This window comes from Salmo salar, chromosome 27 (assembly GCF_965601325.2).
Source record: "Salmo salar chromosome 27, fSalSal1, whole genome shotgun sequence".
NCBI lineage: Eukaryota > Metazoa > Chordata > Actinopteri > Salmoniformes > Salmonidae > Salmo > Salmo salar.
In genome coordinates, this window is record NC_138317.1 from 6,970,589 (window position 1) to 6,996,572 (window position 25,984).

General features: G+C 42.2%; 11 non-coding genes across 11 annotated transcripts; all 11 read right to left on the reverse strand.

The window, feature by feature from the left end:
* Window positions 1-384: 384 nt before the first annotated feature.
* On the reverse strand, window positions 385-469 carry trnal-uag (transfer RNA leucine (anticodon UAG)). The gene has a single exon. It is a non-coding gene; the product is annotated as a tRNA-Leu (tRNA).
* A 2,142-nt stretch (window positions 470-2,611) lies between these two features.
* Window positions 2,612-2,696, reverse strand: trnal-uag (transfer RNA leucine (anticodon UAG)). The gene has a single exon. It is a non-coding gene; the product is annotated as a tRNA-Leu (tRNA).
* Window positions 2,697-7,088: 4,392 nt separating this feature from the next.
* On the reverse strand, window positions 7,089-7,170 carry trnal-uag (transfer RNA leucine (anticodon UAG)). The gene has a single exon. It is a non-coding gene; the product is annotated as a tRNA-Leu (tRNA).
* Window positions 7,171-9,335: 2,165 nt separating this feature from the next.
* trnal-uag (transfer RNA leucine (anticodon UAG)) lies at window positions 9,336-9,417 on the reverse strand. The gene has a single exon. It is a non-coding gene; the product is annotated as a tRNA-Leu (tRNA).
* A 2,165-nt stretch (window positions 9,418-11,582) lies between these two features.
* Window positions 11,583-11,664, reverse strand: trnal-uag (transfer RNA leucine (anticodon UAG)). The gene has a single exon. It is a non-coding gene; the product is annotated as a tRNA-Leu (tRNA).
* Window positions 11,665-13,829: 2,165 nt separating this feature from the next.
* Window positions 13,830-13,911, reverse strand: trnal-uag (transfer RNA leucine (anticodon UAG)). Its single transcript has one exon. It is a non-coding gene; the product is annotated as a tRNA-Leu (tRNA).
* A 2,165-nt stretch (window positions 13,912-16,076) lies between these two features.
* On the reverse strand, window positions 16,077-16,158 carry trnal-uag (transfer RNA leucine (anticodon UAG)). The gene has a single exon. It is a non-coding gene; the product is annotated as a tRNA-Leu (tRNA).
* Window positions 16,159-18,323: 2,165 nt separating this feature from the next.
* Window positions 18,324-18,405, reverse strand: trnal-uag (transfer RNA leucine (anticodon UAG)). Its single transcript has one exon. It is a non-coding gene; the product is annotated as a tRNA-Leu (tRNA).
* Window positions 18,406-20,570: 2,165 nt separating this feature from the next.
* Window positions 20,571-20,652, reverse strand: trnal-uag (transfer RNA leucine (anticodon UAG)). The gene has a single exon. It is a non-coding gene; the product is annotated as a tRNA-Leu (tRNA).
* A 2,165-nt stretch (window positions 20,653-22,817) lies between these two features.
* On the reverse strand, window positions 22,818-22,899 carry trnal-uag (transfer RNA leucine (anticodon UAG)). The gene has a single exon. It is a non-coding gene; the product is annotated as a tRNA-Leu (tRNA).
* A 2,162-nt stretch (window positions 22,900-25,061) lies between these two features.
* trnal-uag (transfer RNA leucine (anticodon UAG)) lies at window positions 25,062-25,143 on the reverse strand. The gene has a single exon. It is a non-coding gene; the product is annotated as a tRNA-Leu (tRNA).
* Window positions 25,144-25,984: the final 841 nt, after the last annotated feature.

Consider the following 25,984-nt stretch of genomic DNA (forward strand, 5'->3'; position numbering starts at 1 on the left):
CCACGCTACCCAGCCCCTTCCTCAAAGTCACACTTTGTCATCTGTTACCTAGGTTTGCTAAGCTCCCATTAATTTCAACCTCTTCTTTTTTCCTTTTTCATTTCATTTTCTTCGTTTATGTCATGTTGCTTTTTCTTCCTGTGCCAACACATCATTTGTTCTTGCTTCTATGTCTGAAGAGCACATTTGTAGAGCACTTTAACAAGCTCAGAAAGGTGGATCTCGGCCAGCTGGTGGGTGTGGCCACCGCTATAGCACAGGACGAGGTAGTTAAGGCAATTTAGTGCTAAAGATGCCAGCGGTGTTATTTCCCTTGTTTGAATATGGAAATGCTACCAAAGTTTTAATTGACCACACTGAAGACGTGCACAAAAAAAACAAGAATGATGGCTGCAGTGTGATTCGAACCCACGCCTCCAGAGAGACTGGAGCCTAAATCCAGCGCCTTAGACCACTCGGCCACGCTACCCTTCACTGCCAATGATCCCACACTTTGCCATCTGTTACCTAAGCCTGCTAAGCTCCCATTAATATCGCTCTCTTCTTTTTCATTTTTCCTTTTGTGTCCTTCATTTATATCACGTTGCTTTTTCTTCCTGTCTCAACACATTATTTGTTTTGCTGCTATGTCTGAAGAGCACATTTATAGAGCCCTTTAACCTCTCTTGGGTAGGGGGCAGTATTTTCACGTCCGGATGAAAAGCGTGCCCAAAATAAACTGCCTGTTATTCAGGCCCAGAAGCTAGGATATGCATATAATTGGTAGATTTGGATAGGAAACACTCTAAAGTTTCTACAACTGATAACATGATGTCTGTGAGTATAACACAACTGATATGGCAGGCGAAACCCCGAGGACAAACCATCCAAAAAAATAATAATTCAGCCTTCCACTGTTTCCAATGGCTTTCATGTTTATTATGAGGCGAAGTCCTCCCAGATTGCAGTTCCTAGGGCTTCCACTAGATGTCAACAGAAAGAGTTTCAGGCTGGTTTTTGGAAAAATGAGCTAGAAGTTGTAGTTTTTCTAAGTGGCTCCCATTTTGGCTGAAGTGTTTCCATGCGCGTGGGTGAAAGCGCATTCTTTGTTATTTCTCTCCGGTAATGAACATACCTTTCTCCGTCTTAAATTTGATCATTTCTTTGTGTATAAGGGTACCTGAGGTTTGATTATAAACGTTGTTGGACTTGTTTGGATAAGTTTATTGGTAGCGTTTGGGATTCATTTTGTATGCATTTTGAAGGAGGGAAACCGGTGGATTATTGAATGAAGCGCGCCAGCTAAACTGAGTTTTTATGGATATAAAGAAGGACTTTATCGAACAAAAGGACCCTTTGTGATGTAACTGGGACCTTTTGGAGTGCCAACAGAAGAAGATCTTCAAAGGTAGGGCATTTATTATATCGCTATTTCTGACTTTCGTGACGCACCTGCCTGGTTGAAAAATGTTTTCCATGTTTTTGTATGCGGGGCGCTGTCCTCAATTAATCGCATGGTGTGCTTTCGCCGTAAAGCCTTTTTGAAATCTGACACAGCGGCTGGATTAACAAGAAGTTAAGCTTTATTTTGATGTATAATACTTGTATTTTCATGAATGTAAAATATTTATATTTCTGTAATTTGAAATTCGCGCTCTGCAATTTCACCGGATGTTGGCCAGGTGCCCATAAGAAGTTTTAACAAGCTCAGATAGGCAGATCTCGCCCAACTGGTTTGCGGGGCCACCGCTACAGCAGAGGACGAGTTAGTTAAGGCAATGTGCTGCTAATTCATTGTGTTCTGCACTCGTGGGTTTGACGTCACACAACATTTTCCTCCTTTTTCCTTTTGTATTCTTCATTTATATCACTTTGCTTTTTCTTCCTGTGTCAACACACCATTTGTTTTTGCTGCTTTGTCTGAAGATCACATTTGTATTGCCCTTCAACAAGCTCAGAAAGGTGTATCTCGGCCAACTGGTAGGAGGGCCACCGCTATAGCACAGGACCAGGTAAGGCAATGTAGTGCTAATTCAATGTGTTCTGTACTCGTGGGTGCGACTACACACAACATTTCTTATTTCCCTTGTAAAAATATAGAAACGCTGCAAAAGTATGGATTGACTAAAGAGATAGCCACACTGAAGCCTTGCACGAACAATGACAACATCAAAGATGACAGCATTGTGATACAAAGCCAATCCTCCAGAGAGACTTGAGCCTAAATCCAGGGCCTTAGACCACTCTGCCACGCTACCCAGCCCCTTCCTCAAAGTCACACTTTGTCATCTGTTACCTAGGTTTGCTAAGCTCCCATTAATTTCAACCTCTTCTTTTTTCCTTTTTCATTTCATTTTCTTCGTTTATGTCATGTTGCTTTTTCTTCCTGTGCCAACACATCATTTGTTCTTGCTTCTATGTCTGAAGAGCACATTTGTAGAGCACTTTAACAAGCTCAGAAAGGTGGATCTCGGCCAGCTGGTGGGTGTGGCCACCGCTATAGCACAGGACGAGGTAGTTAAGGCAATTTAGTGCTAAAGATGCCAGCGGTGTTATTTCCCTTGTTTGAATATGGAAATGCTACCAAAGTTTTAATTGACCACACTGAAGACGTGCACAAAAAAAACAAGAATGATGGCTGCAGTGTGATTCGAACCCACGCCTCCAGAGAGACTGGAGCCTAAATCCAGCGCCTTAGACCACTCGGCCACGCTACCCTTCACTGCCAATGATCCCACACTTTGCCATCTGTTACCTAAGCCTGCGAAGCTCCCATTAATATCGCTCTCTTCTTTTTCATTTTTCCTTTTGTGTCCTTCATTTATATCACGTTGCTTTTTCTTCCTGTCTCAACACATTATTTGTTTTGCTGCTATGTCTGAAGAGCACATTTATAGAGCCCTTTAACCTCTCTTGGGTAGGGGGCAGTATTTTCACGTCCGGATGAAAAGCGTGCCCAAAATAAACTGCCTGTTATTCAGGCCCAGAAGCTAGGATATGCATATAATTGGTAGATTTGGATAGGAAACACTCTAAAGTTTCTACAACTGATAACATGATGTCTGTGAGTATAACACAACTGATATGGCAGGCGAAACCCCGAGGACAAACCATCCAAAAAAATAATAATTCAGCCTTCCACTGTTTCCAATGGCTTTCATGTTTATTATGAGGCGAAGTCCTCCCAGATTGCAGTTCCTAGGGCTTCCACTAGATGTCAACAGAAAGAGTTTCAGGCTGGTTTTTGGAAAAATGAGCTAGAAGTTGTAGTTTTTCTAAGTGGCTCCCATTTTGGCTGAAGTGTTTCCATGCGCGTGGGTGAAAGCGCGTTCTTTGTTATTTCTCTCCGGTAATGAACATACCTTTCTCCGTCTTAAATTTGATCATTTCTTTGTGTATAAGGGTACCTGAGGTTTGATTATAAACGTTGTTGGACTTGTTTGGATAAGTTTATTGGTAGCGTTTGGGATTCATTTTGTATGCATTTTGAAGGAGGGAAACCGGTGGATTATTGAATGAAGCGCGCCAGCTAAACTGAGTTTTTATGGATATAAAGAAGGACTTTATCGAACAAAAGGACCCTTTGTGATGTAACTGGGACCTTTTGGAGTGCCAACAGAAGAAGATCTTCAAAGGTAGGGCATTTATTATATCGCTATTTCTGACTTTCGTGACGCACCTGCCTGGTTGAAAAATGTTTTCCATGTTTTTGTATGCGGGGCGCTGTCCTCAATTAATCGCATGGTGTGCTTTCGCCGTAAAGCCTTTTTGAAATCTGACACTGCGGCTGGATTAACAAGAAGTTAAGCTTTATTTTGATGTATAATACTTGTATTTTCATGAATGTAAAATATTTATATTTCTGTAATTTGAAATTCGCGCTCTGCAATTTCACCGGATGTTGGCCAGGTGCCCATAAGAAGTTTTAACAAGCTCAGATAGGCAGATCTCGCCCAACTGGTTTGCGGGGCCACCGCTACAGCAGAGGACGAGTTAGTTAAGGCAATGTGCTGCTAATTCATTGTGTTCTGCACTCGTGGGTTTGACGTCACACAACATTTTCCTCCTTTTTCCTTTTGTATTCTTCATTTATATCACTTTGCTTTTTCTTCCTGTGTCAACACACCATTTGTTTTTGCTGCTTTGTCTGAAGATCACATTTGTATTGCCCTTCAACAAGCTCAGAAAGGTGTATCTCGGCCAACTGGTAGGAGGGCCACCGCTATAGCACAGGACCAGGCAAGGCAATGTAGTGCTAATTCAATGTGTTCTGTACTCGTGGGTGCGACTACACACAACATTTCTTATTTCCCTTGTAAAAATATAGAAACGCTGCAAAAGTATGGATTGACTAAAGAGATAGCCACACTGAAGCCTTGCACGAACAATGACAACATCAAAGATGACAGCATTGTGATACAAAGCCAATCCTCCAGAGAGACTTGAGCCTAAATCCAGGGCCTTAGACCACTCTGCCACGCTACCCAGCCCCTTCCTCAAAGTCACACTTTGTCATCTGTTACCTAGGTTTGCTAAGCTCCCATTAATTTCAACCTCTTCTTTTTTCCTTTTTCATTTCATTTTCTTCGTTTATGTCATGTTGCTTTTTCTTCCTGTGCCAACACATCATTTGTTCTTGCTTCTATGTCTGAAGAGCACATTTGTAGAGCACTTTAACAAGCTCAGAAAGGTGGATCTCGGCCAGCTGGTGGGTGTGGCCACCGCTATAGCACAGGACGAGGTAGTTAAGGCAATTTAGTGCTAAAGATGCCAGCGGTGTTATTTCCCTTGTTTGAATATGGAAATGCTACCAAAGTTTTAATTGACCACACTGAAGACGTGCACAAAAAAAACAAGAATGATGGCTGCAGTGTGATTCGAACCCAGGCCTACAGAGAGACTGGAGCCTAAATCCAGCGCCTTAGACCACTCGGCCACGCTACCCTTCACTGCCAATGATCCCACACTTTGCCATCTGTTACCTAAGCCTGCTAAGCTCCCATTAATATCGCTCTCTTCTTTTTCATTTTTCCTTTTGTGTCCTTCATTTATATCACGTTGCTTTTTCTTCCTGTCTCAACACATTATTTGTTTTGCTGCTATGTCTGAAGAGCACATTTATAGAGCCCTTTAACCTCTCTTGGGTAGGGGGCAGTATTTTCACGTCCGGATGAAAAGCGTGCCCAAAATAAACTGCCTGTTATTCAGGCCCAGAAGCTAGGATATGCATATAATTGGTAGATTTGGATAGGAAACACTCTAAAGTTTCTACAACTGATAACATGATGTCTGTGAGTATAACACAACTGATATGGCAGGCGAAACCCCGAGGACAAACCATCCAAAAAAATAATAATTCAGCCTTCCACTGTTTCCAATGGCTTTCATGTTTATTATGAGGCGAAGTCCTCCCAGATTGCAGTTCCTAGGGCTTCCACTAGATGTCAACAGAAAGAGTTTCAGGCTGGTTTTTGGAAAAATGAGCTAGAAGTTGTAGTTTTTCTAAGTGGCTCCCATTTTGGCTGAAGTGTTTCCATGCGCGTGGGTGAAAGCGCGTTCTTTGTTATTTCTCTCCGGTAATGAACATACCTTTCTCCGTCTTAAATTTGATCATTTCTTTGTGTATAAGGGTACCTGAGGTTTGATTATAAACGTTGTTGGACTTGTTTGGATAAGTTTATTGGTAGCGTTTGGGATTCATTTTGTATGCATTTTGAAGGAGGGAAACCGGTGGATTATTGAATGAAGCGCGCCAGCTAAACTGAGTTTTTATGGATATAAAGAAGGACTTTATCGAACAAAAGGACCCTTTGTGATGTAACTGGGACCTTTTGGAGTGCCAACAGAAGAAGATCTTCAAAGGTAGGGCATTTATTATATCGCTATTTCTGACTTTCGTGACGCACCTGCCTGGTTGAAAAATGTTTTCCATGTTTTTGTATGCGGGGCGCTGTCCTCAATTAATCGCATGGTGTGCTTTCGCCGTAAAGCCTTTTTGAAATCTGACACAGCGGCTGGATTAACAAGAAGTTAAGCTTTATTTTGATGTATAATACTTGTATTTTCATGAATGTAAAATATTTATATTTCTGTAATTTGAAATTCGCACTCTGCAATTTCACCGGATGTTGGCCAGGTGGGACGCTACAGTCCCACATGCCCATAAGAAGTTTTAACAAGCTCAGATAGGCAGATCTCAGCCAACTGGTTTGCGGGGCCACCGCTACAGCAGAGGACGAGTTAGTTAAGGCAATGTGCTGCTAATTCATTGTGTTCTGCACTCGTGGGTTTGACGTCACACAACATTTTCCTCCTTTTTCCTTTTGTATTCTTCATTTATATCACTTTGCTTTTTCTTCCTGTGTCAACACACCATTTGTTTTTGCTGCTTTGTCTGAAGATCACATTTGTAGTGCCCTTCAACAAGCTCAGAAAGGTGTATCTCGGCCAACTGGTAGGAGGGCCACCGCTATAGCACAGGACCAGGTAAGGCAATGTAGTGCTAATTCAATGTGTTCTGTACTCGTGGGTGCGACTACACACAACATTTCTTATTTCCCTTGTAAAAATATAGAAACGCTGCAAAAGTATGGATTGACTAAAGAGATAGCCACACTGAAGCCTTGCACGAACAATGACAACATCAAAGATGACAGCATTGTGATACAAAGCCAATCCTCCAGAGAGACTTGAGCCTAAATCCAGGGCCTTAGACCACTCTGCCACGCTACCCAGCCCCTTCCTCAAAGTCACACTTTGTCATCTGTTACCTAGGTTTGCTAAGCTCCCATTAATTTCAACCTCTTCTTTTTTCCTTTTTCATTTCATTTTCTTCGTTTATGTCATGTTGCTTTTTCTTCCTGTGCCAACACATCATTTGTTCTTGCTTCTATGTCTGAAGAGCACATTTGTAGAGCACTTTAACAAGCTCAGAAAGGTGGATCTCGGCCAGCTGGTGGGTGTGGCCACCGCTATAGCACAGGACGAGGTAGTTAAGGCAATTTAGTGCTAAAGATGCCAGCGGTGTTATTTCCCTTGTTTGAATATGGAAATGCTACCAAAGTTTTAATTGACCACACTGAAGACGTGCACAAAAAAAACAAGAATGATGGCAGCAGTGGGATTCGAACCCACGCCTCCAGAGAGACTGGAGCCTAAATCCAGCGCCTTAGACCACTCGGCCACGCTACCCTTCACTGCCAATGATCCCACACTTTGCCATCTGTTACCTAAGCCTGCTAAGCTCCCATTAATATCGCTCTCTTCTTTTTCATTTTTCCTTTTGTGTCCTTCATTTATATCACGTTGCTTTTTCTTCCTGTCTCAACACATTATTTGTTTTGCTGCTATGTCTGAAGAGCACATTTATAGAGCCCTTTAACCTCTCTTGGGTAGGGGGCAGTATTTTCACGTCCGGATGAAAAGCGTGCCCAAAATAAACTGCCTGTTACTCAGGCCCAGAAGCTAGGATATGCATATAATTGGTAGATTTGGATAGGAAACACTCTAAAGTTTCTACAACTGATAACATGATGTCTGTGAGTATAACACAACTGATATGGCAGGCGAAACCCCGAGGACAAACCATCCAAAAAAATAATAATTCAGCCTTCCACTGTTTCCAATGGCTTTCATGTTTATTATGAGGCGAAGTCCTCCCAGATTGCAGTTCCTAGGGCTTCCACTAGATGTCAACAGAAAGAGTTTCAGGCTGGTTTTTGGAAAAATGAGCTAGAAGTTGTAGTTTTTCTAAGTGGCTCCCATTTTGGCTGAAGTGTTTCCATGCACGTGGGTGAAAGCGCGTTCTTTGTTATTTCTCTCCGGTAATGAACATACCTTTCTCCGTCTTAAATTTGATCATTTCTTTGTGTATAAGGGTACCTGAGGTTTGATTATAAACGTTGTTGGACTTGTTTGGATAAGTTTATTGGTAGCGTTTGGGATTCATTTTGTATGCATTTTGAAGGAGGGAAACCGGTGGATTATTGAATGAAGCGCGCCAGCTAAACTGAGTTTTTATGGATATAAAGAAGGACTTTATCGAACAAAAGGACCCTTTGTGATGTAACTGGGACCTTTTGGAGTGCCAACAGAAGAAGATCTTCAAAGGTAGGGCATTTATTATATCGCTATTTCTGACTTTCGTGACGCACCTGCCTGGTTGAAAAATGTTTTCCATGTTTTTGTATGCGGGGCGCTGTCCTCAATTAATCGCATGGTGTGCTTTCGCCGTAAAGCCTTTTTGAAATCTGACACAGCGGCTGGATTAACAAGAAGTTAAGCTTTATTTTGATGTATAATACTTGTATTTTCATGAATGTAAAATATTTATATTTCTGTAATTTGAAATTCGCGCTCTGCAATTTCACCGGATGTTGGCCAGGTGGGACGCTACAGTCCCACATGCCCATAAGAAGTTTTAACAAGCTCAGATAGGCAGATCTCAGCCAACTGGTTTGCGGGGCCACCGCTACAGCAGAGGACGAGTTAGTTAAGGCAATGTGCGGCTAATTCATTGTGTTCTGCACTCGTGGGTTTGACGTCACACAACATTTTCCTCCTTTTTCCTTTTGTATTCTTCATTTATATCACTTTGCTTTTTCTTCCTGTGTCAACACACCATTTGTTTTTGCTGCTTTGTCTGAAGATCACATTTGTATTGCCCTTCAACAAGCTCAGAAAGGTGTATCTCGGCCAACTGGTAGGAGGGCCACCGCTATAGCACAGGACCAGGTAAGGCAATGTAGTGCTAATTCAATGTGTTCTGTACTCGTGGGTGCGACTACACACAACATTTCTTATTTCCCTTGTAAAAATATAGAAACGCTGCAAAAGTATGGATTGACTAAAGAGATAGCCACACTGAAGCCTTGCACGAACTATGACAACATCAAAGATGACAGCATTGTGATACAAAGCCAATCCTCCAGAGAGACTTGAGCCTAAATCCAGGGCCTTAGACCACTCTGCCACGCTACCCAGCCCCTTCCTCAAAGTCACACTTTGTCATCTGTTACCTAGGTTTGCTAAGCTCCCATTAATTTCAACCTCTTCTTTTTTCCTTTTTCATTTCATTTTCTTCGTTTATGTCATGTTGCTTTTTCTTCCTGTGCCAACACATCATTTGTTCTTGCTTCTATGTCTGAAGTGCACATTTGTAGAGCACTTTAACAAGCTCAGAAAGGTGGATCTCGGCCAGCTGGTGGGTGTGGCCACCGCTATAGCACAGGACGAGGTAGTTAAGGCAATTTAGTGCTAAAGATGCCAGCGGTGTTATTTCCCTTGTTTGAATATGGAAATGCTACCAAAGTTTTAATTGACCACACTGAAGACGTGCACAAAAAAAACAAGAATGATGGCAGCAGTGGGATTTGAACCCACGCCTCCAGAGAGACTGGAGCCTAAATCCAGCGCCTTAGACCACTCGGCCACGCTACCCTTCACTGCCAATGACCCCACGCTTTGCCATCTGTTACCTAAGCCTGCTAAGCTCCCATTAATATCGCTCTCTTCTTTTTCATTTTTCCTTTTGTGTCCTTCATTTATATCACGTTGCTTTTTCTTCCTGTCTCAACACATTATTTGTTTTGCTGCTATGTCTGAAGAGCACATTTATAGAGCCCTTTAACCTCTCTTGGGTAGGGGGCAGTATTTTCACGTCCGGATGAAAAGCGTGCCCAAAATAAACTGCCTGTTACTCAGGCCCAGAAGCTAGGATATGCATATAATTGGTAGATTTGGATAGGAAACACTCTAAAGTTTCTACAACTGATAACATGATGTCTGTGAGTATAACACAACTGATATGGCATGCGAAACCCCGAGGACAAACCATCCCAAAAAAATAAAATTCAGCCTTCCACTGTTTCCAATGGCTTTCATGTTTATTATGAGGCGAAGTCCTCCCAGATTGCAGTTCCTAGGGCTTCCACTAGATGTCAACAGAAAGAGTTTCAGGCTGGTTTTTGGAAAAATGAGCTAGAAGTTGTAGTTTTTCTAAGTGGCTCCCATTTTGGCTGAAGTGTTTCCATGCGCGTGGGTGAAAGCGCGTTCTTTGTTATTTCTCTCCGGTAATGAACATACCTTTCTCCGTCTTAAATTTGATCATTTCTTTGTGTATAAGGGTACCTGAGGTTTGATTATAAACGTTGTTGGACTTGTTTGGATAAGTTTATTGGTAGCGTTTGGGATTCATTTTGTATGCATTTTGAAGGAGGGAAACCGGTGGATTATTGAATGAAGCGCGCCAGCTAAACTGAGTTTTTATGGATATAAAGAAGGACTTTATCGAACAAAAGGACCCTTTGTGATGTAACTGGGACCTTTTGGAGTGCCAACAGAAGAAGATCTTCAAAGGTAGGGCATTTATTATATCGCTATTTCTGACTTTCGTGACGCACCTGCCTGGTTGAAAAATGTTTTCCATGTTTTTGTATGCGGGGCGCTGTCCTCAATTAATCGCATGGTGTGCTTTCGCCGTAAAGCCTTTTTGAAATCTGACACAGCGGCTGGATTAACAAGAAGTTAAGCTTTATTTTGATGTATAATACTTGTATTTTCATGAATGTAAAATATTTATATTTCTGTAATTTGAAATTCGCGCTCTGCAATTTCACCGGATGTTGGCCAGGTGGGACGCTACAGTCCCACATGCCCATAAGAAGTTTTAACAAGCTCAGATAGGCAGATCTCAGCCAACTGGTTTGCGGGGCCACCGCTACAGCAGAGGACGAGTTAGTTAAGGCAATGTGCTGCTAATTCATTGTGTTCTGCACTCGTGGGTTTGACGTCACACAACATTTTCCTCCTTTTTCCTTTTGTATTCTTCATTTATATCACTTTGCTTTTTCTTCCTGTGTCAACACACCATTTGTTTTTGCTGCTTTGTCTGAAGATCACATTTGTATTGCCCTTCAACAAGCTCAGAAAGGTGTATCTCGGCCAACTGGTAGGAGGGCCACCGCTATAGCACAGGACCAGGTAAGGCAATGTAGTGCTAATTCAATGTGTTCTGTACTCGTGGGTGCGACTACACACAACATTTCTTATTTCCCTTGTAAAAATATAGAAACGCTGCAAAAGTATGGATTGACTAAAGAGATAGCCACACTGAAGCCTTGCATGAACAATGACAACATCAAAGATGACAGCATTGTGATACAAAGCCAATCCTCCAGAGAGACTTGAGCCAAAATCCAGGGCCTTAGACCATTCTGCCACGCTACCCAGCCCCTTCCTCAAAGTCACACTTTGTCATCTGTTACCTAGGTTTGCTAAGCTCCCATTAATTTCAACCTCTTCTTTTTTCCTTTTTCATTTCATTTTCTTCGTTTATGTCATGTTGCTTTTTCTTCCTGTGCCAACACATCATTTGTTCTTGCTTCTATGTCTGAAGAGCACATTTGTAGAGCACTTTAACAAGCTCAGAAAGGTGGATCTCGGCCAGCTGGTGGGTGTGGCCACCGCTATAGCACAGGACGAGGTAGTTAAGGCAATTTAGTGCTAAAGATGCCAGCGGTGTTATTTCCCTTGTTTGAATATGGAAATGCTACCAAAGTTTTAATTGACCACACTGAAGACGTGCACAAAAAAAACAAGAATGATGGCAGCAGTGGGATTCGAACCCACGCCTCCAGAGAGACTGGAGCCTAAATCCAGCGCCTTAGACCACTCGGCCACGCTACCCTTCACTGCCAATGACCCCACGCTTTGCCATCTGTTACCTAAGCCTGCTAAGCTCCCATTAATATCGCTCTCTTCTTTTTCATTTTTCCTTTTGTGTCCTTCATTTATATCACGTTGCTTTTTCTTCCTGTCTCAACACATTATTTGTTTTGCTGCTATGTCTGAAGAGCACATTTATAGAGCCCTTTAACCTCTCTTGGGTAGGGGGCAGTATTTTCACGTCCGGATGAAAAGCGTGCCCAAAATAAACTGCCTGTTACTCAGGCCCAGAAGCTAGGATATGCATATAATTGGTAGATTTGGATAGGAAACACTCTAAAGTTTCTACAACTGATAACATGATGTCTGTGAGTATAACACAACTGATATGGCAGGCGAAACCCCGAGGACAAACCATCCAAAAAAAAAAAAATTCAGCCTTCCACTGTTTCCAATGGCTTTCATGTTTATTATGAGGCGAAGTCCTCCCAGATTGCAGTTCCTAGGGCTTCCACTAGATGTCAACAGAAAGAGTTTCAGGCTGGTTTTTGGAAAAATGAGCTAGAAGTTGTAGTTTTTCTAAGTGGCTCCCATTTTGGCTGAAGTGTTTCCATGCGCGTGGGTGAAAGCGCGTTCTTTGTTATTTCTCTCCGGTAATGAACATACCTTTCTCCGTCTTAAATTTGATCATTTCTTTGTGTATAAGGGTACCTGAGGTTTGATTATAAACGTTGTTGGACTTGTTTGGATAAGTTTATTGGTAGCGTTTGGGATTCATTTTGTATGCATTTTGAAGGAGGGAAACCGGTGGATTATTGAATGAAGCGCGCCAGCTAAACTGAGTTTTTATGGATATAAAGAAGGACTTTATCGAACAAAAGGACCCTTTGTGATGTAACTGGGACCTTTTGGAGTGCCAACAGAAGAAGATCTTCAAAGGTAGGGCATTTATTATATCGCTATTTCTGACTTTCGTGACGCACCTGCCTGGTTGAAAAATGTTTTCCATGTTTTTGTATGCGGGCCGCTGTCCTCAATTAATCGCATGGTGTGCTTTCGCCGTAAAGCCTTTTTGAAATCTGACACAGCGGCTGGATTAACAAGAAGTTAAGCTTTATTTTGATGTATAATACTTGTATTTTCATGAATGTAAAATATTTATATTTCTGTAATTTGAAATTCGCGCTCTGCAATTTCACCGGATGTTGGCCAGGTGGGACGCTACAGTCCCACATGCCCATAAGAAGTTTTAACAAGCTCAGATAGGCAGATCTCAGCCAACTGGTTTGCGGGGCCACCGCTACAGCAGAGGACGAGTTAGTTAAGGCAATGTGCTGCTAATTCATTGTGTTCTGCACTCGTGGGTTTGACGTCACACAACATTTTCCTCCTTTTTCCTTTTGTATTCTTCATTTATATCACTTTGCTTTTTCTTCCTGTGTCAACACACCATTTGTTTTTGCTGCTTTGTCTGAAGATCACATTTGTATTGCCCTTCAACAAGCTCAGAAAGGTGTATCTCGGCCAACTGGTATGAGGGCCACCGCTATAGCACAGGACCAGGTAAGGCAATGTAGTGCTAATTCAATGTGTTCTGTACTCGTGGGTGCGACTACACACAACATTTCTTATTTCCCTTGTAAAAATATAGAAACGCTGCAAAAGTATGGATTGACTAAAGAGATAGCCACACTGAAGCCTTGCATGAACAATGACAACATCAAAGATGACAGCATTGTGATACAAAGCCAATCCTCCAGAGAGACTTGAGCCAAAATCCAGGGCCTTAGACCACTCTGCCACGCTACCCAGCCCCTTCCTCAAAGTCACACTTTGTCATCTGTTACCTAGGTTTGCTAAGCTCCCATTAATTTCAACCTCTTCTTTTTTCCTTTTTCATTTCATTTTCTTCGTTTATGTCATGTTGCTTTTTCTTCCTGTGCCAACACATCATTTGTTCTTGCTTCTATGTCTGAAGTGCACATTTGTAGAGCACTTTAACAAGCTCAGAAAGGTGGATCTCGGCCAGCTGGTGGGTGTGGCCACCGCTATAGCACAGGACGAGGTAGTTAAGGCAATTTAGTGCTAAAGATGCCAGCGGTGTTATTTCCCTTGTTTGAATATGGAAATGCTACCAAAGTTTTAATTGACCACACTGAAGACGTGCACAAAAAAAACAAGAATGATGGCAGCAGTGGGATTCGAACCCACGCCTCCAGAGAGACTGGAGCCTAAATCCAGCGCCTAAGACCACTCGGCCACGCAACCCTTCACTGCCAATGACCCCACACTTTGCCATCTGTTACCTAAGCCTGCTAAGCTCCCATTAATATCGCTCTCTTCTTTTTCATTTTTCCTTTTGTGTCCTTCATTTATATCACGTTGCTTTTTCTTCCTGTCTCAACACATTATTTGTTTTGCTGCTATGTCTGAAGAGCACATTTATAGAGCCCTTTAACCTCTCTTGGGTAGGGGGCAGTATTTTCACGTCGGGATGAAAAGCGTGCCCAAAATAAACTGCCTGTTACTCAGGCCCAGAAGCTAGGATATGCATATAATTGGTAGATTTGGATAGGAAACACTCTAAAGTTTCTACAACTGATAACATGATGTCTGTGAGTATAACACAACTGATATGGCAGGCGAAACCCCGAGGACAAACCATCCAAAAAAAATAAAATTCAGCCTTCCACTGTTTCCAATGGCTTTCATGTTTATTATGAGGCGAAGTCCTCCCAGATTGCAGTTCCTAGGGCTTCCACTAGATGTCAACAGAAAGAGTTTCAGGCTGGTTTTTGGAAAAATGAGCTAGAAGTTGTAGTTTTTCTAAGTGGCTCCCATTTTGGCTGAAGTGTTTCCATGCGCGTGGGTGAAAGCGCGTTCTTTGTTATTTCTCTCCGGTAATGAACATACCTTTCTCCGTCTTAAATTTGATCATTTCTTTGTGTATAAGGGTACCTGAGGTTTGATTATAAACGTTGTTGGACTTGTTTGGATAAGTTTATTGGTAGCGTTTGGGATTCATTTTGTATGCATTTTGAAGGAGGGAAACCGGTGGATTATTGAATGAAGCGCGCCAGCTAAACTGAGTTTTTATGGATATAAAGAAGGACTTTATCGAACAAAAGGACCCTTTGTGATGTAACTGGGACCTTTTGGAGTGCCAACAGAAGAAGATCTTCAAAGGTAGGGCATTTATTATATCGCTATTTCTGACTTTCGTGACGCACCTGCCTGGTTGAAAAATGTTTTCCATGTTTTTGTATGCGGGGCGCTGTCCTCAATTAATCGCATGGTGTGCTTTCGCCGTAAAGCCTTTTTGAAATCTGACACAGCGGCTGGATTAACAAGAAGTTAAGCTTTATTTTGATGTATAATACTTGTATTTTCATGAATGTAAAATATTTATATTTCTGTAATTTGAAATTCGCGCTCTGCAATTTCACCGGATGTTGGCCAGGTGGGACGCTACAGTCCCACATGCCCATAAGAAGTTTTAACAAGCTCAGATAGGCAGATCTCAGCCAACTGGTTTGCGGGGCCACCGCTACAGCAGAGGACGAGTTAGTTAAGGCAATGTGCTGCTAATTCATTGTGTTCTGCACTCGTGGGTTTGACGTCACACAACATTTTCCTCCTTTTTCCTTTTGTATTCTTCATTTATATCACTTTGCTTTTTCTTCCTGTGTCAACACACCATTTGTTTTTGCTGCTTTGTCTGAAGATCACATTTGTAGTGCCCTTCAACAAGCTCAGAAAGGTGTATCTCGGCCAACTGGTAGGAGGGCCACCGCTATAGCACAGGACCAGGTAAGGCAATGTAGTGCTAATTCAATGTGTTCTGTACTCGTGGGTGCGACTACACACAACATTTCTTATTTCCCTTGTAAAAATATAGAAACGCTGCAAAAGTATGGATTGACTAAAGAGATAGCCACACTGAAGCCTTGCACGAACAATGACAACATCAAAGATGACAGCATTGTGATACAAAGCCAATCCTCCAGAGAGACTTGAGCCTAAATCCAGGGCCTTAGACCACTCTGCCACGCTACCCAGCCCCTTCCTCAAAGTCACACTTTGTCATCTGTTACCTAGGTTTGCTAAGCTCCCATTAATTTCAACCTCTTCTTTTTTCCTTTTTCATTTCATTTTCTTCGTTTATGTCATGTTGCTTTTTCTTCCTGTGCCAACACATCATTTGTTCTTGCTTCTATGTCTGAAGAGCACATTTGTAGAGCACTTTAACAAGCTCAGAAAGGTGGATCTCGGCCAGCTGGTGGGTGTGGCCACCACTATAGCACAGGACGAGGTAGTTAAGGCAATTTAGTGCTAAAGATGCCAGCGGTGTTATTTCCCTTGTTTGAATATGGAAATGCTACCAAAGTTTTAATTGACCACACTGAAGACGTGCACAAAAAAAACAAGAATGATGGCAGCAGTGGGATTCGAACCCACGCCTCCAGAGAGACTGGAGCCTAAATCCAGCGCCTTAGACCACTCGGCCACACTACCCTTCACTGCCAATGACCCCACGCTTTGCCATCTGTTACCTAAGCCTGCTAAGCTCCCATTAATATCGCTCTCTTCTTTTTCATTTTTCCTTTTGTGTCCTTCATTTATATCACGTTGCTTTTTCTTCCTGTCTCAACACATTATTTGTTTTGCTGCTATGTCTGAAGAGCACATTTATAGAGCCCTTTAACCTCTCTTGGGTAGGGGGCAGTATTTTCACGTCCGGATGAAAAGCGTGCCCAAAATAAACTGCCTGTTACTCAGGCCCAGAAGCTAGGATATGCATATAATTGGTAGATTTGGATAGGAAACACTCTAAAGTTTCTACAACTGATAACATGATGTCTGTGAGTATAACACAACTGATATGGCAGGCGAAACCCCGAGGACAAACCATCCAAAAAAAAAATAATTCAGCCTTCCACTGTTTCCAATGGCTTTCATGTTTATTATGAGGCGAAGTCCTCCCAGATTGCAGTTCCTAGGGCTTCCACTAGATGTCAACAGAAAGAGTTTCAGGCTGGTTTTTGGAAAAATGAGCTAGAAGTTGTAGTTTTTCTAAGTGGCTCCCATTTTGGCTGAAGTGTTTCCATGCGCGTGGGTGAAAGCGCGTTCTTTGTTATTTCTCTCCGGTAATGAACATACCTTTCTCCGTCTTAAATTTGATCATTTCTTTGTGTATAAGGGTACCTGAGGTTTGATTATAAACGTTGTTGGACTTGTTTGGATAAGTTTATTGGTAGCGTTTGGGATTCATTTTGTATGCATTTTGAAGGAGGGAAACCGGTGGATTATTGAATGAAGCGCGCCAGCTAAACTGAGTTTTTATGGATATAAAGAAGGACTTTATCGAACAAAAGGACCCTTTGTGATGTAACTGGGACCCTTTGGAGTGCCAACAGAAGAAGATCTTCAAAGGTAGGGCATTTATTATATCGCTATTTCTGACTTTCGTGACGCACCTGCCTGGTTGAAAAATGTTTTCCATGTTTTTGTATGCGGGGCGCTGTCCTCAATTAATCGCATGGTGTGCTTTCGCCGTAAAGCCTTTTTGAAATCTGACACAGCGGCTGGATTAACAAGAAGTTAAGCTTTATTTTGATGTATAATACTTGTATTTTCATGAATGTAAAATATTTATATTTCTGTAATTTGAAATTCGCGCTCTGCAATTTCACCGGATGTTGGCCAAGTGGGACGCTACAGTCCCACATGCCCATAAGAAGTTTTAACAAGCTCAGATAGGCAGATCTCAGCCAACTGGTTTGCGGGGCCACCGCTACAGCAGAGGACGAGTTAGTTAAGGCAATGTGCTGCTAATTCATTGTGTTCTGCACTCGTGGGTTTGACGTCACACAACATTTTCCTCCTTTTTCCTTTTGTATTCTTCATTTATATCACTTTGCTTTTTCTTCCTGTGTCAACACACCATTTGTTTTTGCTGCTTTGTCTGAAGATCACATTTGTAGTGCCCTTCAACAAGCTCAGAAAGGTGTATCTCGGCCAACTGGTAGGAGGGCCACCGCTATAGCACAGGACCAGGTAAGGCAATGTAGTGCTAATTCAATGTGTTCTGTACTCGTGGGTGCGACTACACACAACATTTCTTATTTCCCTTGTAAAAATATAGAAACGCTGCAAAAGTATGGATTGACTAAAGAGATAGCCACACTGAAGCCTTGCACGAACAATGACAACATCAAAGATGACAGCATTGTGATACAAAGCCAATCCTCCAGAGAGACTTGAGCCTAAATCCAGGGCCTTAGACCACTCTGCCACGCTACCCAGCCCCTTCCTCAAAGTCACACTTTGTCATCTGTTACCTAGGTTTGCTAAGCTCCCATTAATTTCAACCTCTTCTTTTTTCCTTTTTCATTTCATTTTCTTCGTTTATGTCATGTTGCTTTTTCTTCCTGTGCCAACACATCATTTGTTCTTGCTTCTATGTCTGAAGTGCACATTTGTAGAGCACTTTAACAAGCTCAGAAAGGTGGATCTCGGCCAGCTGGTGGGTGTGGCCACCGCTATAGCACAGGACGAGGTAGTTAAGGCAATTTAGTGCTAAAGATGCCAGCGGTGTTATTTCCCTTGTTTGAATATGGAAATGCTACCAAAGTTTTAATTGACCACACTGAAGACGTGCACAAAAAAAACAAGAATGATGGCAGCAGTGGGATTCGAACCCACGCATCCAGAGAGACTGGAGCCTAAATCCATCGCCTTAGACCACTCGGCCACGCTACCCTTCACTGCCAATGATCCCACACTTTGCCATCTGTTACATAAGCCTGCTAAGCTCCCATTAATATCGCTCTCTTCTTTTTCATTTTTCCTTTTGTGTCCTTCATTTATATCACGTTGCTTTTTCTTCCTGTCTCAACACATTATTTGTTTTGCTGCTATGTCTGAAGAGCACATTTATAGAGCCCTTTAACCTCTCTTGGGTAGGGGGCAGTATTTTCACGTCCGGATGAAAAGCGTGCCCAAAATAAACTGCCTGTTACTCAGGCCCAGAAGCTAGGATATGCATATAATTGGTAGATTTGGATAGGAAACACTCTAAAGTTTCTACAACTGATAACATGATGTCTGTGAGTATAACACAACTGATATGGCAGGCGAAACCCCGAGGACAAACCATCCAAAAAAAAAAAAATTCAGCCTTCCACTGTTTCCAATGGCTTTCATGTTTATTATGAGGCGAAGTCCTCCCAGATTGCAGTTCCTAGGGCTTCCACTAGATGTCAACAGAAAGAGTTTCAGGCTGGTTTTTGGAAAAATGAGCTAGAAGTTGTAGTTTTTCTAAGTGGCTCCCATTTTGGCTGAAGTGTTTCCATGCGCGTGGGTGAAAGCGCGTTCTTTGTTATTTCTCTCCGGTAATGAACATACCTTTCTCCGTCTTAAATTTGATCATTTCTTTGTGTATAAGGGTACCTGAGGTTTGATTATAAACGTTGTTGGACTTGTTTGGATAAGTTTATTGGTAGCGTTTGGGATTCATTTTGTATGCATTTTGAAGGAGGGAAACCGGTGGATTATTGAATGAAGCGCGCCAGCTAAACTGAGTTTTTATGGATATAAAGAAGGACTTTATCGAACAAAAGGACCCTTTGTGATGTAACTGGGACCCTTTGGAGTGCCAACAGAAGAAGATCTTCAAAGGTAGGGCATTTATTATATCGCTATTTCTGACTTTCGTGACGCACCTGCCTGGTTGAAAAATGTTTTCCATGTTTTTGTATGCGGGGCGCTGTCCTCAATTAATCGCATGGTGTGCTTTCGCCGTAAAGCCTTTTTGAAATCTGACACAGCGGCTGGATTAACAAGAAGTTAAGCTTTATTTTGATGTATAATACTTGTATTTTCATGAATGTAAAATATTTATATTTCTGTAATTTGAAATTCGCGCTCTGCAATTTCACCGGATGTTGGCCAAGTGGGACGCTACAGTCCCACATGCCCATAAGAAGTTTTAACAAGCTCAGATAGGCAGATCTCAGCCAACTGGTTTGCGGGGCCACCGCTACAGCAGAGGACGAGTTAGTTAAGGCAATGTGCTGCTAATTCATTGTGTTCTGCACTCGTGGGTTTGACGTCACACAACATTTTCCTCCTTTTTCCTTTTGTATTCTTCATTTATATCACTTTGCTTTTTCTTCCTGTGTCAACACACCATTTGTTTTTGCTGCTTTGTCTGAAGATCACATTTGTAGTGCCCTTCAACAAGCTCAGAAAGGTGTATCTCGGCCAACTGGTAGGAGGGCCACCGCTATAGCACAGGACCAGGTAAGGCAATGTAGTGCTAATTCAATGTGTTCTGTACTCGTGGGTGCGACTACACACAACATTTCTTATTTCCCTTGTAAAAATATAGAAACGCTGCAAAAGTATGGATTGACTAAAGAGATAGCCACACTGAAGCCTTGCACGAACAATGACAACATCAAAGATGACAGCATTGTGATACAAAGCCAATCCTCCAGAGAGACTTGAGCCTAAATCCAGGGCCTTAGACCACTCTGCCACGCTACCCAGCCCCTTCCTCAAAGTCACACTTTGTCATCTGTTACCTAGGTTTGCTAAGCTCCCATTAATTTCAACCTCTTCTTTTTTCCTTTTTCATTTCATTTTCTTCGTTTATGTCATGTTGCTTTTTCTTCCTGTGCCAACACATCATTTGTTCTTGCTTCTATGTCTGAAGTGCACATTTGTAGAGCACTTTAACAAGCTCAGAAAGGTGGATCTCGGCCAGCTGGTGGGTGTGGCCACCGCTATAGCACAGGACGAGGTAGTTAAGGCAATTTAGTGCTAAAGATGCCAGCGGTGTTATTTCCCTTGTTTGAATATGGAAATGCTACCAAAGTTTTAATTGACCACACTGAAGACGTGCACAAAAAAAACAAGAATGATGGCAGCAGTGGGATTCGAACCCACGCCTCCAGAGAGACTGGAGCCTAAATCCAGCGCCTTAGACCACTCGGCCACGCTACCCTTCACTGCCAATGACCCCACGCTTTGCCATCTGTTACCTAAGCCTGCTAAGCTCCCATTAATATCGCTCTCTTCTTTTTCATTTTTCCTTTTGTGTCCTTCATTTATATCACGTTGCTTTTTCTTCCTGTCTCAACACATTATTTGTTTTGCTGCTATGTCTGAAGAGCACATTTATAGAGCCCTTTAACCTCTCTTGGGTAGGGGGCAGTATTTTCACGTCCGGATGAAAAGCGTGCCCAAAATAAACTGCCTGTTACTCAGGCCCAGAAGCTAGGATATGCATATAATTGGTAGATTTGGATAGGAAACACTCTAAAGTTTCTACAACTGATAACATGATGTCTGTGAGTATAACACAACTGATATGGCAGGCGAAACCCCGAGGACAAACCATCCCAAAAAAAAAAAATTCAGCCTTCCACTGTTTCCAATGGCTTTCATGTTTATTATGAGGCGAAGTCCTCCCAGATTGCAGTTCCTAGGGCTTCCACTAGATGTCAACAGAAAGAGTTTCAGGCTGGTTTTTGGAAAAATGAGCTAGAAGTTGTAGTTTTTCTAAGTGGCTCCCATTTTGGCTGAAGTGTTTCCATGCGCGTGGGTGAAAGCGCGTTCTTTGTTATTTCTCTCCGGTAATGAACATACCTTTCTCCGTCTTAAATTTGATCATTTCTTTGTGTATAAGGGTACCTGAGGTTTGATTATAAACGTTGTTGGACTTGTTTGGATAAGTTTATTGGTAGCGTTTGGGATTCATTTTGTATGCATTTTGAAGGAGGGAAACCGGTGGATTATTGAATGAAGCGCACCAGCTAAACTGAGTTTTTATGGATATAAAGAAGGACTTTATCGAACAAAAGGACCCTTTGTGATGTAACTGGGACCCTTTGGAGTGCCAACAGAAGAAGATCTTCAAAGGTAGGGCATTTATTATATCGCTATTTCTGACTTTCGTGACGCACCTGCCTGGTTGAAAAATGTTTTCCATGTTTTTGTATGCGGGGCGCTGTCCTCAATTAATCGCATGGTGTGCTTTCGCCGTAAAGCCTTTTTGAAATCTGACACAGCGGCTGGATTAACAAGAAGTTAAGCTTTATTTTGATGTATAATACTTGTATTTTCATGAATGTAAAATATTTATATTTCTGTAATTTGAAATTCGCGCTCTGCAATTTCACCGGATGTTGGCCAAGTGGGACACTACAGTCCCACATGCCCATAAGAAGTTTTAACAAGCTCAGATAGGCAGATCTCAGCCAACTGGTTTGCGGGGCCACCGCTACAGCAGAGGACGAGTTAGTTAAGGCAATGTGCTGCTAATTCATTGTGTTCTGCACTCGTGGGTTTGACGTCACACAACATTTTCCTCCTTTTTCCTTTTGTATTCTTCATTTATATCACTTTGCTTTTTCTTCCTGTGTCAACACACCATTTGTTTTTGCTGCTTTGTCTGAAGATCACATTTGTAGTGCCCTTCAACAAGCTCAGAAAGGTGTATCTCGGCCAACTGGTAGGAGGGCCACCGCTATAGCACAGGACCAGGTAAGGCAATGTAGTGCTAATTCAATGTGTTCTGTACTCGTGGGTGCGACTACACACAACATTTCTTATTTCCCTTGTAAAAATATAGAAACGCTGCAAAAGTATGGATTGACTAAAGAGATAGCCACACTGAAGCCTTGCACGAACAATGACAACATCAAAGATGACAGCATTGTGATACAAAGCCAATCCTCCAGAGAGACTTGAGCCTAAATCCAGGGCCTTAGACCACTCTGCCACGCTACCCAGCCCCTTCCTCAAAGTCACACTTTGTCATCTGTTACCTAGGTTTGCTAAGCTCCCATTAATTTCAACCTCTTCTTTTTTCCTTTTTCATTTCATTTTCTTCGTTTATGTCATGTTGCTTTTTCTTCCTGTGCCAACACATCATTTGTTCTTGCTTCTATGTCTGAAGTGCACATTTGTAGAGCACTTTAACAAGCTCAGAAAGGTGGATCTCGGCCAGCTGGTGGGTGTGGCCACCGCTATAGCACAGGACGAGGTAGTTAAGGCAATTTAGTGCTAAAGATGCCAGCGGTGTTATTTCCCTTGTTTGAATATGGAAATGCTACCAAAGTTTTAATTGACCACACTGAAGACGTGCACAAAAAAAACAAGAATGATGGCAGCAGTGGGATTCCAACCCACGCCTCCAGAGAGACTGGAGCCTAAATCCAGCGCCTTAGACCACTCGGCCACGCTACCCTTCACTGCTAATGACCCCACGCTTTGCCATCTGTTACCTAAGCCTGCTAAGCTCCCATTAATATCGCTCTCTTCTTTTTCATTTTTCCTTTTGTGTCCTTCATTTATATCACGTTGCTTTTTCTTCCTGTCTCAACACATTATTTGTTTTTCTGCTATGTCTGAAGAGCACATTTATAGAGCCCTTTAACCTCTCTTGGGTAGGGGGCAGTATTTTCACGTCCGGATGAAAAGCGTGCCCAAAATAAACTGCCTGTTACTCAGGCCCAGAAGCTAGGATATGCATATAATTGGTAGATTTGGATAGGAAACACTCTAAAGTTTCTACAACTGATAACATGATGTCTGTGAGTATAACACAACTGATATGGCAGGCGAAACCCCGAGGACAAACCATCCCCCAAAAAAAAAATTCAGCCTTCCACTGTTTCCAATGGCTTTCATGTTTATTATGAGGCGAAGTCCTCCCAGATTGCAGTTCCTAGGGCTTCCACTAGATGTCAACAGAAAGAGTTTCAGGCTGGTTTTTGGAAAAATGAGCTAGAAGTTGTAGTTTTTCTAAGTGGCTCCCATTTTGGCTGAAGTGTTTCCATGCGCGTGGGTGAAAGCGCGTTCTTTGTTATTTCTCTCCGGTAATGAACATACCTTTCTCCGTCTTAAATTTGATCATTTCTTTGTGTATAAGGGTACCTGAGGTTTGATTATAAACGTTGTTGGACTTGTTTGGATAAGTTTATTGGTAGCGTTTGGGATTCATTTTGTATGCATTTTGAAGGAGGGAAACCGGTGGATTATTGAATGAAGCGCACCAGCTAAACTGAGTTTTTATGGATATAAAGAAGGACTTTATCGAACAAAAGGACCCTTTGTGATGTAACTGGGACCCTTTGGAGTGCCAACAGAAGAAGATCTTCAAAGGTAGGGCATTTATTATATCGCTATTTCTGACTTTCGTGACGCACCTGCCTGGTTGAAAAATGTTTTCCATGTTTTTGTATGCGGGGCGCTGTCCTCAATTAATCGCATGGTGTGCTTTCGCCGTAAAGCCTTTTTGAAATCTGACACAGCGGCTGGATTAACAAGAAGTTAAGCTTTATTTTGATGTATAATACTTGTATTTTCATGAATGTAAAATATTTATATTTCTGTAATTTGAAATTCGCGCTCTGCAATTTCACCGGATGTTGGCCAAGTGGGACACTACAGTCCCACATGCCCATAAGAAGTTTTAACAAGCTCAGATAGGCAGATCTCAGCCAACTGGTTTGCGGGGCCACCGCTACAGCAGAGGACGAGTTAGTTAAGGCAATGTGCTGCTAATTCATTGTGTTCTGCACTCGTGGGTTTGACGTCACACAACATTTTCCTCCTTTTTCCTTTTGTATTCTTCATTTATATCACTTTGCTTTTTCTTCCTGTGTCAACACACCATTTGTTTTTGCTGCTTTGTCTGAAGATCACATTTGTAGTGCCCTTCAACAAGCTCAGAAAGGTGTATCTCGGCCAACTGGTAGGAGGGCCACCGCTATAGCACAGGACCAGGTAAGGCAATGTAGTGCTAATTCAATGTGTTCTGTACTCGTGGGTGCGACTACACACAACATTTCTTATTTCCCTTGTAAAAATATAGAAACGCTGCAAAAGTATGGATTGACTAAAGAGATAGCCACACTGAAGCCTTGAGAACAATGACAACATCAAAGATGACAGCATGTGATACAAAGCCAATCCTCCAGAGAGACTTGAGCCTAAATCCAGGGCCTTAGACCACTCTGCCACGCTACCCAGCCCCTTCCTCAAAGTCACACTTTGTCATCTGTTACCTAGGTTTGCTAAGCTCCCATTAATTTCAACCTCTTCTTTTTTCCTTTTTCATTTCATTTTCTTCGTTTATGTCATGTTGCTTTTTCTTCCTGTGCCAACACATCATTTGTTCTTGCTTCTATGTCTGAAGAGCACATTTGTAGAGCACTTTAACAAGCTCAGAAAGGTGGATCTCGGCCAGCTGGTGGGTGTGGCCACCGCTATAGCACAGGACGAGGTAGTTAAGGCAATTTAGTGCTAAAGATGCCAGCGGTGTTATTTCCCTTGTTTGAATATGGAAATGCTACCAAAGTTTTAATTGACCACACTGAAGACGTGCACAAAAAAAACAAGAATGATGGCAGCAGTGGGATTCGAACCCACACCTCCAGAGAGACTGGAGCCTAAATCCAGCGCCTTAGACCACTCGGCCACACTACCCTTCACTGCCAATGACCCCACACTTTGCCATCTGTTACCTAAGCCTGCCTAGCTCCCATTAATATCGCTCTCTTCTTTTTCATTTTTCCTTTTGTGTCCTTCATTTATATCACGTTGCTTTTTCTTCCTGTCTCAACACATTATTTGTTTTGCTGCTATGTCTGAAGAGCACATTTATAGAGCCCTTTAACCTCTCTTGGGTAGGGGGCAGTATTTTCACGTCCGGATGAAAAGCGTGCCCAAAATAAACTGCCTGTTACTCAGGCCCAGAAGCTAGGATATGCATATAATTGGTAGATTTGGATAGGAAACACTCTAAAGTTTCTACAACTGATAACATGATGTCTGTGAGTATAACACAACTGATATGGCAGGCGAAACCCCGAGGACAAACCATCCAAAAAAAAAAAAATTCAGCCTTCCACTGTTTCCAATGGCTTTCATGTTTATTATGAGGCGAAGTCCTCCCAGATTGCAGTTCCTAGGGCTTCCACTAGATGTCAACAGAAAGAGTTTCAGGCTGGTTTTTGGAAAAATGAGCTAGAAGTTGTAGTTTTTCTAAGTGGCTCCCATTTTGGCTGAAGTGTTTCCATGCGCGTGGGTGAAAGCGCGTTCTTTGTTATTTCTCTCCGGTAATGAACATACCTTTCTCCGTCTTAAATTTGATCATTTCTTTGTGTATAAGGGTACCTGAGGTTTGATTATAAACGTTGTTGGACTTGTTTGGATAAGTTTATTGGTAGCGTTTGGGATTCATTTTGTATGCATTTTGAAGGAGGGAAACCGGTGGATTATTGAATGAAGCGCGCCAGCTAAACTGAGTTTTTATGGATATAAAGAA